The sequence below is a fragment of the Silurus aristotelis genome (assembly GCF_946808225.1).
Source record: "Silurus aristotelis genome assembly, chromosome: 7".
Lineage (NCBI taxonomy): Eukaryota > Metazoa > Chordata > Actinopteri > Siluriformes > Siluridae > Silurus > Silurus aristotelis.
Window position 1 is genome coordinate 28,964,587 of NC_139580.1, and position 13,310 is coordinate 28,977,896.

At 38.9% G+C, this 13,310-nt stretch overlaps 1 protein-coding gene across 4 annotated transcripts in view; it reads right to left on the reverse strand.

The window, feature by feature from the left end:
• The window catches only part of anks1b (ankyrin repeat and sterile alpha motif domain containing 1B), a 251,294-nt gene that overhangs the window by 185,671 nt on the left and 52,313 nt on the right, over nt 1–13,310 (reverse strand). The gene's annotated exons all lie outside the window — the stretch shown is intronic.

Below are 13,310 nucleotides of genomic sequence, written 5' to 3' on the forward strand. Positions count from 1 at the left end.
AACTTTTTTTATTTATTTATTTATTTACTTTAAATTTCACTTTACTTTTACTATGAGAAACTGCAACCAAACAGTTTCCCTATGAGATCAATAAAGTATTTTGATTCTTAATGAAATACCTTCAGTGGTGCATAATTCTACAACTAATTCATCTCATTTTATAATGTGTATGTAATTCAATTTAATTAAATCTATTTTCATTTGTACAGCACTTTCAACAATAGATATTACCCCAAATCAGCTTTATAAATAGATACATATATTACAAATATAAACATTTAGGACATAAATGAGTCCCCATAAGTTTATCCCTAAAGATCGATCCAGTGGTGATGGTGGCAAGGAAACACTTCCTAAGAAACCTTAAGATGAACCAGACTCAAAAGGGAAACCCTCATCATCTGGGTGCCACCAACTGTCCATTTATTATAGTTTCATCATTGCTGAGGTTACAAACCGTTCACTAATGGAGACTCGGGTGTAAACCTGATTGTGATTGTAACTAAAGGTCGACCGATTGCAGATTTTACCGATACCTATCGCAAGGTTGGATCCTACTTGCAATAACCAATTGATCAATTAAAATAACAAACAACACGTTAGGGCTGCAACAACTAAATGATAAAATTGATAATAATCAATAATTAAATTAATTGTCAACGAATGCTGTTATCGATTATTTGGGCTGCTTAAGTTACGGGTTAGCGTGACAGCAAGATAACACAGCCGTTGGCCAAATAAGTACAGATCAACCGGCAGCAGGAAAAAGTGACGTTGTAATCAGGCCTGATAGATGGCTGCGTTTCTCCGTTTCATTCTCTTTTTATATTGTGTGTCCACTACACATCTGTTTTAAACGTGATTTACTGCTGCTTTACTACGTTTAAATGCTTGTTTTCAATGTTTGTATATTTAATTTAAGCATATATCATTTAATTATTAAACACAATTAAATCAGTTATATATGTATTATATGGTATATTCTAGATGTTTATATCTTCACAACTGAACAAAATGTTTGAGGGGGGGGGTTTATTCCCAACTAAAATTGTCAAAACAATGTTGTTTAAAAATTTATATAAATTTTTTTTTAAGCTTTAATGATTGCCAACTTGCCATCTGCAATTATTATCAAAAACTATTTTTGATTGTTTTAACTTGCATTCTCAAATGCTGTTATTTTATTATTTTTATTTTTACAGAAACAACCCAGCATGAGTGAATTTGTTTAAAGAGGAAATCCCCCATGCTCTTCTTAACAAGCAGGTACTATAAGCTTTATAATGTTTAAATTAAAGACAATTTAACTCAATATGTGGCTATTGCATTTTTTTAAGTAAATTTATATAAATAATAATATTAAATAAATACCCTGAATTAAGATTTTATATAGCAAATGGGCTCTAAGTGATGTCATTAGATATTACAACATAAGATGAATATATATACATATATACATATATTTTATATAGTTTATACTTTTTATTTATCTAAATTTTTTTTCTGTTTTATTTTTATCCTTAATTCTATTCCTTCTTATGCTCAAATGCTAGACAGTCGCCGAAGCATTTCAATGTATGTCGTACTCTGTATGAATGTGTATGTGACAAATAAAATTTGATTTGATTTGATTTGATTTGAAAGTAACTTAAAGTTTGAGAAGCGTTGATTTTGGGTTCATATGACATCATTGGCCCCGCCCTCTCGAAAAATAATGATGAAAATATAGACGAGTGACATATCAAAACGTTCATCTTATCGAGGAAAGTTGCATCTCATGCAATAATAACATTGATATTATTATAGTTATAATAATAATTTGCATCTAAAGACTTTTGCTTGACGGTGCATTTTTTTTTTTATGTGTATAGCCCTTTTAACAATGGACAATTATTCATGAAATACAAAATTCTAGTTAACATTAAATTTTATTTTCCAGAATTTTATTTTCCAGAATTCGATTTTCTGTAGCGCAAACAATATTTCTTTAATATGGATATTATATAACATGTATACTTGTTGATAATAGATTCCAATATATCAACATATTTTGTACATGTATTGCAACTGCAGTCATTGCAAAAATACTAGCAAAAATATTGATGAGATTAGATTCCTGACAGTGTTAATGTGTGAAAGTGTGTGTAAGCATGTGTGTGTGTGTGTGTGTGTGTGTGTGTGTGTGTGTGTGTGTGTGTGTGTGTGTGTGTTTGCTGTGGGGTGTAGGGGTGGGGGGAGTTTATTTCCTGCCATTCATTTCCTGTTGATCAATATCAAAGTTCCTCAGAGATACAAATAAGTGTTTGGTTAAAACTGAGTCAAATTTATAGTAGTGCTATGACACTTAATCACACACACACACACACACACACACACACACACACACACACATACACTTACCGACTCTAATCGCATACACCATACTGACATCATACTGTATTATTAATCAGATGGGCATTTTTTTAGCTTAAAGGTTATGTAATACTTTAATAAAACTATAACCTGGATCTCCACAATCAACATAAAATTCAAACATCCAAAGCCCAAAAAAAAAGGAGTTTGACGTCAGCTAGTGGGAGGTGATTCGGGAGCCAAGCAGATGTGCGAGTAGTGGCCCGGCCAAACACCAAAAATGTATCTAAGGAGTTTGAACGCAGTGTTGATCAGAGTAAGATACACATGGTTTTACTTATGCAGTACCAGACACACTTACAGTTATATATAGAGAGAGAAAGAGAGAGAGAGAGAGTGAGAGAGAAGGACTTTAAGCCATTGATTTTGTTAAAGAGAAAGAAATCACCAGTACAGAGAGCATGTCAGTGGTTATGTATGGTTGTATGTGTGTGTTTGTGTGTGTGTGTGTGGTTGGGGGGAGCTCAGCAAGTGGTCTCTGGTGAGATGTAGGGGTCTGGAGCCTGAAGGAATTGTGTGACCTTTCCATGTCACTCAGCTGAAAGCAAAGCAAAACATTCCTAAACTGAGTCTCCTACCCATGGGAAGATCGAGCATTACACACACTTTTTTAGAAATCACACACATTCACAATCAATCTGTAATTAATCTTATACACAGATACATTCTCCTTATCCACAAACACATCCAAACACTTGGCAGTTGCCCTTAACCATAGCTGGAAACGAAAAATATTTCTATAATTTAATTCTGGAAAGCTTCCCGTGGGTTCACCACCTGCAGGAGGAACCGTAAGGGACGGTGCTGTGAGGATTGGGCAGCAGTCGAAGGCGGGGGCCTGCTTAACTGCTGCCCCCGCGACCTGAATTACGGATAAGTGGGAGAAAATGAATGAATGAATGAATTCTGGAAAGAAGGACATGAGGGATAGTTAGACCTACCACTTGCTATGGGTCTTAAGGGCCTAAGTGACTGCAAAAATCTGAGGGGGGGTGGGATGAAATTAAAAAGGTAATTTAAGATTAATAACTATTCACCCAGATCATATGTCCACCTTTCCAGCAGAGGTCTCCTTCCATGGGTTTTAAACAGTTTTGCAATGTCCTGTTAATTCAGCACTCACAACTGGACAGTTTAGTTATCATTCATTCATTCACTCCCGCTTATCCGTAATCCGGGTCGCGGGGGCAGCAGTCTAAGCAGGCATACCCCGCCTTCGACTGCTGCCCAATCTTTACAGCACCGTCCCTTACGGTCCCTCCTGCAGGTGGTGAGCCCACAGGAAGGCGGCCCCACGTCACTCCGACGTCACGGACCTTGATATTTCCCTCGTAAGGGACCCCCAGAGCATAGAGGGTTAAGGGCCTTGCTCAAGGGCCCAAGAGTGGCACAGCCTGGCGATACCGGGGCTCGAACCCCAGACCTTCCGATCGGCAACCCAGCGCCTTAACCGCTGGAGCCACCACTCCCCCTTTTATTTATCAAAGATCGGATAATTTTAGTGACTTGGTTCTTTGAATTAAAATGAGCAAATCTTTTTTTTGTCAGTTCATTCATTTTGTGTCTTTAATCAGAAATAAAATAAAATGTATGTGACAATCAACCAACTTGGATCAGAGGACTCTTGAGATGAACTACTCAATTCTGTTTCCTGTGAAATGCACTGCATAGCATCTATGGGAGTCACACGATTAAACAAACAAACGAGTCAGACTAGAAGGGTTGAGGAATGAACTACTCAATTCTGTTTCGCTTTATGTCTTGCTCATGCTCATCCAGTAGAAAGAATCACTCTTTGAGACTACTCGCTCTTCTGAGGTCACATTAAAGACTCCCTACCCTGTAGGGAAAGTACGTTTGCACTCATACTCACACAGACTTTTAGTAAATCACAATCGGCATGTGTAAAAAGAAATAAATAATAAATAAATTTGATGATAATACATTTTTTGTTACCATGAGGGGAAAAAGTATTGAAGAATTTAATTGCTTGGGGTACAAAGGATCATTTTGACCTGTTTTGTAAAACCTCTAGGAACATAATATCGTCAACCAGATTCAAAAGTGTAAGATTAAGAATGTCTTTTATTCTTCACAATAATGTTAGCCTTACTCTTTCTTATACAGTATTTACTCTCTATGCTTTGGAACTTTATCCCTAACAGTTTACTCGCTATTGTTACCACTTTTCTCAGGAACCTCCTCTAAGCCTCCATAACCAGGAAATCACACAAAGCTTTATAATGCTTCAAGTCTTGCTACATGTCGCGTGTATCATTTTTAACTTTATTCTTATATTTGTCTAGCTCTATTTTTAAATCCTTGCTCTTTGTCTTCTCTTTATTCTGACCCTCAGATCCTCAGTCGAGCCACAGGGATGGAGCAATGCTCTTTGAGAAACCACTCTTCAGAACAACATCTTTGAGGTTAAAAAAAAAAAGGAAATAAAAACAAAGAAATACACCCATAAAACCCTTAGTTAGGAACACCTGTATACCTTCAGTTATCTAATCAGCCATCCCTGTGGCAGCAGTGCGATGCATAAGATCCTGCAGATTCTGTGTTCTCAGTAATTTAGACTGTGGCATGATGGTTAGCACCAGATGGGATGATTTGAGTATTTATATAATTGATGATCTCCTGGGATTTTCACATAAACCTGTCTCCAGAGTTTGCTTAGATGACATCTAATGATTGGAGTTCTGGAGATGTTGATGTAAAAGGTCACCTGTGAATTGCCAGACTGGTCTGAACTAGGCTACAGTAATTCAGATGAATTGGCAGGTGACCAAATGTGACTCTGCACGGAATGAGGGGTGACCAGAATACCATCGCAGAATTATGCATGGCAAGTTACTACAGCAAAAAACCTTGTAAGATTCCAATTTTATTAGCCAAGAACAGAAAGCTGACTCACTAAAAATTAACAATTCATAAGTGGAAACTGATTACTGCTAATCGAGCATAGAACATGCTTATTATGTCTGCCAGGTCCTCCACAAGACCTTCGGCAATTATCTGAATTAATTAATTCAGTCCTATGGCATTCCTATGAATCACCATGGCAACCATTCTAAATTCACTGATGTGTTTTCGATTCCAGGATGCTGAACCCAGCCAAAATAAATTATGATTTAGAAAAAAGCTGGTAGCAATCAAATCAGCATTACTGGAAAGAATACACTGAATAGGGGGAGCAGAACATCCATACATGATCCTCACCAATCACCCAAACAATAAATATGTGAAATTAGCAATAGAGACTGAACCCATGCTAGGACTTCTGTCAGATGCTTTACACAAAAAAGACAAAGCCCACAATGTCCTAGAACAATCTATCATCCTCGTTCTTATTAAGTGGAAGATCAAGCAAGATGTCAGGAAGGACTTAGTGGAAGAAACTCCACCACTAGAATGCCCTTTAGGGAAAGCTTCTGGCTCAACAGAATAGCATGGCACTCAGAATCAACAAGTTCCTGTGAGCTTTCTAAGATCAAAACGAGTTCAAAATGAAGTGAGAATAAATACCAGGAAAACGATAAACAGGTGGCAAACACTAAATAACACTTGAGTGTAAGATGACTGCTAAAGTGTGACACTGAAAGCATGAGACAATGACTTTTGGTCAGGCGAATGAGTAAACCCCTCTGCAAAGCAAGAACACACATGCTTCAAGCAATTAAAGAGATGACTAAATACTTTGTCTGCAGCAAACAATAGGTAAACTAAGTACAGAATTACCTCAGGGAAAGTTGCTGGTCCTGGTCAGGTGCCCTGGAAATGTTCACTCAGCTCACATATGCTATAACTTCTTAAACATCAAAGCAGCCACCATGACCATAAATGACCACCATCAATTCTGTGCCAAAGAAATGGCATGGCTGAGATTTGAACTCATGTTCTTCGGATACAAAGTCCAATGTTTAAACCAGTGAGTTCCGCCTTCCCCTGTACTCCCAGCACCAGACTGTGCCAAGAAAGCCAAGCCGTATTTTCACTTTCTGCAGAGGTTCAGGTGGTTCTTTATCTCGTTCCAATAAAAAAAGAGCCTTCAGACAGCAAATGTCAAATTACCCTCAGGTTAACAAACACAATCCATTGGCATCATGAATAAATCATCCTTCATTAACAACCAACAAAACTCAAGTTTGCAATCATATTCCCTGGGTGACTGTGCCTATGACTGAAGCCACCCAAATGAAAGTTGATTCCCAGATTCATTGACCTCTTAAGATTCCTGGACCCTGGATCAATCCAAGATCATGCCTACGTATATGCAATATAGTATCTACATTTAACCCCTGTCTTCTACAGGGTGTTGCAGGGACAGGGAACATTTGGGAACTAGGAGTTGGCGACCCTGTGGGCAATTGTTTGAAACCAGTGCGAGCTTGTTTAGAACCCCTTGCCGTTAGTTATTATGGAGCAGTGAAGTGTTCACTGTAAAAGCATTTTACAAGAATGGTGATAGTGTGAGTGGTATGCAAAGGGAATTTCTGTGTCATTACCAGGTAGGACGTCATGATCGTGTCTCGTCTGCTCATGCGATTTTAACATGGTTTAAAAACAGAGCTCGACAAAAGGATGATGAAGCGTGGAACGGAGCGGCGGGGGATCCTCACTATGGCTGCTCAAACAGCCTCGATAGTCTCTGGTGTGCAGGCTGTTCAAACACCACCTGAGCACTTCTTTTTTAAGGCTGAACACATTTCTTTTAATGCTTGTTGCACACCACTCCACTGCTCCATTATAACTAACGACAAGGGATTCTGAACAAGCTCGCACTGGTTCCAAACGATCCCCGATGGACCAGGATCACCGACTCCTAGTTCCGAAATTTCCCATTTCAATAATGGTCCAAAATCTCCCAAACAGCATGCTGAAGTTTGAGGGGGGGCACCATTTTCAGGGCTGAACAGCGGATTGAGAAGCACATCAACTCTGCTGTCCCCCGACACATGTGGTATCACTGACCTCAAACCACCCAGCGGGGAATATCCAACCAGCTCTGCCTCACTCCCAGACAAGCTCAACCTCTTCTACTCCCATTTAAAAAAAGAAAACATAGAACCCATGATCAAAGCAAAGCAAAGCAGGAGCAGCCACTCACACTTTCCACCTCTGTGGTGTTTGCTACCCTGGGCAGGGTGAATGCACTGAAAGCAGCTGGCCTTGATGGCATCCCTGGCTGCAGAGCATGCATGGAGCAGCTGGCTGAGGTCTTCACTGACATCTTAAATCTGTCCTTGGCCCAGGCAACTATCCTCTACTGTTTCAATCTGCAACCATTGTGCCAGTGATAAAGCACTCCGCTGCAACAAAGCTTGGTAACTTTCGTCCCAACACACTTACCCCCTTCATCGACTAGTCCTCACCCACCTTAAAGCCTGTCTGCCACCCACTCTGGACACATTTGCCCAAATAATCGGCCAAATAGGTCAACTTCACGGTGCTTCATTCTGCGCTGACTTACATGGACAACCCCAAACTTTATGCCAGGATGTTGTTTGTTGATTTCAGCTCAGCTGTTAACACTGTTAGCCCTTTCAAGCTAATCTTGAAGAAGAAACAGCTTGACATCAGCACACATCTCTGTAACTGGACCATGGACTACCATACGAACAGACCACAGTCTGTTCAGCTGAACACCCTCACCTCCTCCAATCTCACCCTCAGCACTGGTTTCTCAGGGATGTGTATTGTCTCCTCATCTATACTTTTTTTTCACCAATGTCTGCGTACCTGCCTATGCCTCAAACAGCATCAATAATTTTGCAGATGACACCACGGTGGTAGGACTGATATGAGATAATGATAAGATGGCTTACAGGGAGGAGATCCAGCACCTAATAGCATGGTGTGAGGAAAATAAACCTCGAACTCAACACCAATAAGACATAGGAAGTCATTGTGGATTTTAGACAAACGGGAAATCACACTCACGCTCCCATTCACATCAACGGAGCTGCTTTCGTGCATGTTCCCAGCTTCAAGTTCTTTGGAGTTCACAACTCTGAGGATCTCACCTGGTTTTTGAACTCTTCAGCTTGATTACAATGTTAAAAATACACTACTGCATTGTCCCTTTCTGTGCATAATTGCACTGCTTTTTCCACTATGCATTTTTGCACCATAAATTATGTTTATCATTGAACTACTGTACATTCCACCCATATTTATTCTGTATACACAGTATCATACATATTTTTACATCTCTATCATGTTGTTTGAGCATGTTACTTTCTGACTATGTCTATCCTGTAAACAATCTTTGCACAGTTATACTGCATATTACTATATATACCATATATTATTACCTACTGCACCTTCTATTCACTCCCACCCTTTGTACATATGGACCCCATTCTCTTATTAATCATACTGCTATTTATAGTAAAAAAGACCACCTATGCACTTCTGGTTAGATGCTAACTGCATTTAATTGGCTCAATGACAATAAAGTTGACTCTAATCTAATCTAATCTAATCTAATCAAAGTGCAAATGTGGCTCCTAGAGGTGGGTCATGTCTCATCCTCCTTAGCAGGAGTCCACATCCCATGTACTATAAAGACTATCACAGCACTTCCTGTAACTGTCCCAATGTTGCGTACCGCAAATAAAGTATATACGAGGTGGAATCAAAAAGTTTCAAGACTAATGGTGTAACTGGTGCGATTTTGACCACGTGCATTACCACGTCTGCAATTTCATCATGGACAGCAAGTTAGAACAAAGAGCAAACGTGAAATTCTTGGGATTTTCACACAAAAGTCTTTAGAGTTTGCACTAAAATGGTGAGAAAAAAAAACATTGTGGGGGATTGGTATCCTTTTAAAACGGCATTTTTTAATGCATTTACCTTTTTACATTTGAGAATAATCCAACTTTAACAAGCCAGATCCTTTTTAACGTCTGGCTAAAGGTCTGCAAAAGGACTTTTTTTTTTTAGTTTTAGACTAAGTAGTAGTAGTAAAATGTTTTTTCAATAATGCTTAATATGTTCCCAGGTCACCTGGGACCAGACACATACAGTATGACCAGAATTGTAAGTTTTGCCAGAATGTGACATCCCTCTGATCATCACCTTTCAAAAACATGCACCAAAAGATGATTTCTGCAACATTTCCTAGAAATCTTAAAATAAGAGAAGAAGCTATACACAGATACACAGATACACACTGCTCCTGTTATTATAAGGTTCACAATAGACACTAAAAACAGCTTAGTTTTTAACAATAGGGTGTTTAATGTAATCGTAAAAACACACAAAGCTGTTAAAGCTGAGTATGGAGAAGAAACAACATCAGTTCAATGAAGAAGGACAAGTGCGGCTTTTCCGCAGATACAAAATTTACAAAATGGAGAAATTGTGCAGCCTAAAATAAAATACCGTAATTTCCGGACTATAAAGCGCACCCATATATAAGCCGCACCCACTGAATTTTACAAATATTTTTATTTTTAACATAAATAAGCCGCACCTGTCTATAAGCCGCAGGTTTCTACACTAATGAACTTTACACAGGCTTTAACGAAAGACAGTGTCTGTTACACGGTGTAACGGGTAAAAAAAGCATAGCGGTATTTTGGGAAAAGACCGGGCACTGCATACTTCCGCTATTACTGCATGTGTGGAGACTGAGGAATATGTCCTTATTATTTTTTCTGATGCTCATTTCTAAGTTTCTTTGACTAACCCGTAACGCTGTTGCCAAGAAAAATAAAAAAGCACGTGTTTTGGAAACCTGTCTGTGCTTATATGATTTCTGTTGTAACTGGAGTTAGTGAGCTCTCCCTTCACCCAGACTCAACGCGTTACAACGGCTTGTATCTAAACAGTAGCCTACCAAGAAAGTCATTATTCACTGTCTTCCTCCTTCCGTTCACAACTACAGTGGTACCTTGGCCTACTAATGCATTAATGTACGAGTTTTCCGAGGTACGAGCGGTCACTCGGTCGATTTTTTTTGCTTTGTTATGCGAGCAAAAAATTGAGGTACGAGCTCGAGACGCCGCTGCTAGATGGCGAAGCGAAGCGAAGCCAGAAAGCTAAAATTTTAAAGTTTAGGGATACATAGTGTACAGGAGTGATAGTAATAAAATTTGTTTTCCCTCCACCTCCGCTTATCGCCTCTACCCCCCCTCCACACACACACACACACACACACACACACACACACACACACACACACACCCCCCACTGGCATTTTCGTTAGCTCAAGTCGTCTCATCTCCAAGGAAAATACACTGAATAAAACCTTATTATATCTTTACACACTCTTTCTATTATGTTTTTATACAAGATTTGTTATTTAGAAATGTATTTTCCAATTTAATAACATGAAACATAAAAACGGGGTCATTTTGAGGGTTGGAACGGATTAATGCCATTTTAAGTATTTTTAATATGGAAAACTGATATGATGTGCGAGCAAATGGAGATACGAGCTCGTCCACGGAACGAATTAAACTCGTAGGTCAAGGTAGCACTGTATTTCTCTCGGGAGTTTATCACACAGGTGAGGTGCATTTTTTCGTTTCCGTTCGGAAATTTCATTGGTCTAATGTTATGGGGTTCAGTTTTTTGGCTTGAAGTTTGTGAAACCGGGAAAAACCCAGGAAAAATCCATAAATTAGCTGCTTTGTTGTTTAAGCCGCGGGGTTCAAAATGTGGGAAAAAAGTAGCAGCTTAAAGTCCGAAAAATACGGTTCCGGCTCTATGGTCTTAAGTCAAAAGTTCGGATACTAGTTTGAACATTTTTTTTAAAGGTTTTGAAAAATTAAGGTGTTGGTTTGGTTTGGTTTGGTTTGGTTTGGTTACACTTTATTTTAGGGATCAGAAATTAGGCAGTAATTAATGACTAATAACTGTTTTTGTTAATGACTAGTTAAGGAAGTGTATGCTATTAGAAACTATATTAGAAACTATAAAGGCCTTTATTGGTTATTCTCTTATTGTTGTCGTATAGCATATTTACACTTGTTTCTGTCATTACCTGATGACCTTATTAGCTACAAACAACAGGTAGTTGTTTGTAGCTAATAAACAAAAGGGCAAAATAAACATTTAACAAGTTCCCAGTACACTGTGTAAATGTGTAGCTTATAAGTAGGAAATATATATATATATATATATATATATATATATATATATATATATATATATATATATATATATATATATATAAGAAGTCTGGTTTTATTTAATCTATTTTCTTTTTTTTTGTACTACAAAGATGTGTTTGTGAAAGGGCCATGCATTATAAGTCAAAAGGCACTTGAATAAATTAATGATTTGCTGTCTGTCTAAAACAAAGAAATAAAAGCACCTGTACCATATTAAATTGCCCAGCATCATATTTTTTTTTTCATTGCATAATATTGCATTTAATCGCATTGTGTTCAAAATCAGATCGCACTGCGTCGTAAAAGGGGTGAATCATATCACATCGGTAGTTGCTTCATATGTATCTTTAATGTATTGTATTGCTCACTATGCATCAGGATGTGAATAAATTCGGCCTCAGTTATGGAGATGCACGTGCCTAAAAAAATTTATATATATACAGTGAGTAAAATAAGTATTTGAACACCCTGCTATTTTGCAAGTTCTCCCACTTAGAAATCATGGAGGGGTCTGAAATTGTCATCGTAGGTGCATGTCCACTGTGAGAGACATAATAAAAAAAAAAAAACAGAAATCACAATGTATGATTTTTTAACTATTTATTTGTATGATACAGCTGCAAATAAGTATTTGAACACCTGAGAAAGTCAATGTTAATATTTGGTACAGTAGCCATTGTTTGCAATTACAGAGGTCAAACGTTTCCTGTAGTTTTTCACCAGGTTTGCACACACTGCAGGAGGGATTTTGGCCCACTCCTCCACACAGATCTTCTCTAGATCAGTCAGGATTCTGGCCTGTCACTGAGAAACACGGAGTTTGAGCTCCCTCCAAAGATTCTCTATTGGGTTTAGGTCTGGAGACTGGCTAGGCCACGCCAGAACCTTGATATGCTTCTTACAGAGCCACTCCTTGGTTATCCTGGCTGTGTGCTTTGGGTCATTGTCATGTTGGAAGACCCAGCTTTGACCCATCTTCAATGCTCTAACTGAGAGAAGGAGGTTGTTCCCCAAAATCTCGCAATACATGGCCCCGGTCATCCTCTCCTTAATACAGTGCAGTCTCCCTGTCCCATGTGCAGAAAAACACCCCCAAAGCATGATGCTACCACCCCCATGCTTCACAGTAGGGATGGTGTTCTTGGGATGGTACTCATCATTCTTCTTCCTCCAAACACGTTTAGTGGAATTATGACCCAAAAGTTCTATTTTGGTTTCATCTGACCACATGACTTTCTCCCATGACTCCTCTGGATCATCCAAATGGTCATTGGCAAACTTAAGATGTGCCTGGACATGTGCTGGTTTAAGCAGGGGAATCCTTCCGTGCCATGCATGATTTTAAACCATGACGTCTTAGTGTATTACCAACAGTAACCTTGGAAACGGTGGTCCCAGCTCTTTTCAGGTCATTGACCAGCTCCTCCCGTGTAGTTCTGGGCTGATTTCTCACCTTCCTTAGGATCATTGAGACCCCACGAGGTGAGATCTTGCATGGAGCCCCAGTCCGAGGGAGATTGACAGTCATGTTTAGCTTCTTTCATTTTCTAATGATTGCTCAACAGTGGACCTTTTTTCACCAAGCTGCTTGGCAATTTCCCCGTAGCCCTTTCCAGCCTTGTGGAGGTGTACAATTTTGTCTCTAATGTCTTTGGACAGCTCTTTGGTCTTGGCCATGTTAGTAGTTGGATTCTTACTGATTGTATGGGGTGGACAGGTGTCTTTATGCAGCTAACGACCTCAAACAGGTGCATCTAATTTAGGATAATA